The sequence below is a fragment of the Pinus tabuliformis genome, chromosome 6 (assembly GCF_031772625.1).
Source record: "Pinus tabuliformis cultivar Carrire ecotype Pingquan chromosome 6, CPIR1, whole genome shotgun sequence".
In the NCBI taxonomy this organism is placed as follows: Eukaryota; Viridiplantae; Streptophyta; class Pinopsida; order Pinales; family Pinaceae; genus Pinus; species Pinus tabuliformis.
In genome coordinates, this window is record NC_142292.1 from 1,083,203,623 (window position 1) to 1,083,206,224 (window position 2,602).

Consider the following 2,602-nt stretch of genomic DNA (forward strand, 5'->3'; position numbering starts at 1 on the left):
TTTACTCCTTGATTTGCTCCTTCCTTAACTCCACAACTGACTAGTTATCTCCAGAACTTGTTGTAGGTGTTGAGTCTTCTCATTGATCACCACTATAGTGCATTACCTTGGGATCTTCACCCAGTGATGCTATATCATGAGCATTGTAACATATTTTCGAATGAATCATTCTTTTATTCTTTCGATTTTCTTTTAATGTTTTTGCTCTGCAACGCTGTGTGTTCAACCTTTACTAGCTAGATTCATCTATGTAGGTTTTCTAACACATTTACATGGTATCAGAGCTTGGACCCAGGTTCAATTCCCCCAAGTTGCGTTTGAGGGGGGGTGTTGGAAGAATCACCGCACCTCTATAGAATCTGTAATTTCCACCCTGGGGATCCTAGTTATTGGCTTGTAATGTTTACCAATACCTGCGAGTTTTGGTGTAACGACAAACCTCCACAATAGCAAGGGTGAGTTGGATACCACCTGCTCAATCAAATTTCTGGGGCTCAAATGCAAATCCGGCATATGGCCCTGAGAAGAATTGGGCCACAGATCGGATATTATAATCGGAGTTCTAGACACAGGCATCTGGCCAGAGAGTGAAAGCTTTAAAGATAATGGAATGAGTGACATCCTTGCCAAGTGGAACGGCCAATGCTAGCCGGGAATTGCCTTTAACTCCTCCCTTTGCAACAGAAAACCGATAGGAGCCCGTTATTTTAACAAAGGATTCCTGTCGCAATACGGTTCTCTCAATACCAGTATGGATTACGAGTCAGCCCGAGACTATGATGGCCACGACTCACATGTCTCCTCGACGGCCACTGGAAATTTCGTTGACAATGCTGATTTTTTTGGGTATGCAGAAGGCACAGCCAAGGGCGTTGCACCCTGGGCAAGCGTGGCCATCTATAAGGTAGCTTGGTTCAACGACATCATAGACGCAGATGTTTTGGTAGTGATAGAGAGCGCCATATCCGATGGAGTCGACATCTTGTCTCTGTCCATGACTTTGGGCCCTTCGAATTTCTACAAAAACGTGATGGCTATAGGAGCCTTTGCAGCGGCAGAAAAACGCATGCTTTTGTCTTGTTCAGCACAAAATGGCACGCCGTGGATCCTCACGGTGGGATCCGGCACTGTTGACACGCCTTTTATCGCCAAATTTAAGCTGGGGAACGGACAAATCGTCAAGGGAACTTCTCTCTTCACCGCAAGATGAGTGATGTCAGGCACGTCAATCTCCTATGGAAACGAAAAGGTTGCCAGAAAAATCTTGTTGTGGATGAATGATTACCGGGATTCCTACACACCGCTCTTGGAAGCAAACAGAACCGAACCCGCTGGTGTGATAGTCACCGACTATATTGACTCGTAATACACTGAAGCCTTTTGGATGCCTACAGTGTCAGTGACTTTAGAGCAAGCACGCTTAATAACAGATTATGTTATGAGTACTGATGCATCAAACACCACAGCGGACATAAAATTCATGATAATGCAACTGGGATTCACGCCTACACTGACGGTATCTTATTGGTCATCGAGAGACCCAAATAGGCTAACCCTGGTATCTTGAAACCGGACGTGATTGCACTGGGTGTAAACATACTTGCCGCCTGGGTGCCTAATGTTGCTGCTTCTTACATGGGAACATTTCCATTAGAATCCGACTATGGCCTTGCCTCTGGGACGTCTATGGCCTATCCCCCCCATGCAACAAGCGTTGCGGATCTGGTGAAAGCCATCCACCTATAAAGTCCACTCTCATAACGACGGCCCACACACACGACAACACCGACCACGTTATGGTAAATCAACTCTATCCTCCTGTCGTCCCAGTGACTCCCAATAAAGCTGCAGATCCTGGTCTCGTCTATGACTCTGACGTGAATGACTATATAAATTACCTTTGCGCTCTCAATTATACGAAGAAAGAAATCCGGATAGTGACGAGGAGGGAATCCTCGTGCAACGGCCATGCCGCTGTTGGTGATCTCAACTATTCGTCATTCCTTGCAAATTTCACAACATCAGCAACAACAGCAAAGGTGAAGAGATTTAAGAGAATTGTAAGCAATGTGGCTAATGACAATAAGATACCAAATCCTCCAGGACTTTCAGTGGAAGTGGAACCTGAATATCTACCATTCAAAGAAAGGAATGAAAAGTTGGGATTTTCTCTCAGCTTGGAAGTACGGAATGGAGAGGATCCTAAGGGTGTAGAATGCGTGGTTTATGGGTACCTGAGTTGGGTTGATGGAAGGGGCCAGGTCGTCACAAGTCCACTTGTGGTTCTATGCTGTTAGTAAATAATATTAATATGCAATCTTCATAGTTTTAGCTTTACATTCTTAGACCTATATTGTGGATAATAGTATTTTTGTATACAACAGGGATTGCCATCAGCATTAGTGTCAGCATCAGAATCAGCACGAAGTATTATGAATTACTTCTATTACTTGGAATAGGTTGAATAGCTTCAACGGCATCATAATGCATATTTTTTTGATCTGATCTTTTTATATATGTTATACTTATATGTAGTTTTTGGTAGTGGTTTATATTACTGTATTGATTGATTTGATTTATTATATGTGAAACTAGTTCTCTA

At 43.5% G+C, this 2,602-nt stretch overlaps 1 pseudogene; it reads left to right on the top strand.

Moving 5' to 3' along the window:
- The first annotated feature begins 610 nt into the window (after positions 1-610).
- On the top strand, positions 611-2,297 carry LOC149262680 (subtilisin-like protease SBT1.7; annotated as a pseudogene).
- Positions 2,298-2,602: the final 305 nt, after the last annotated feature.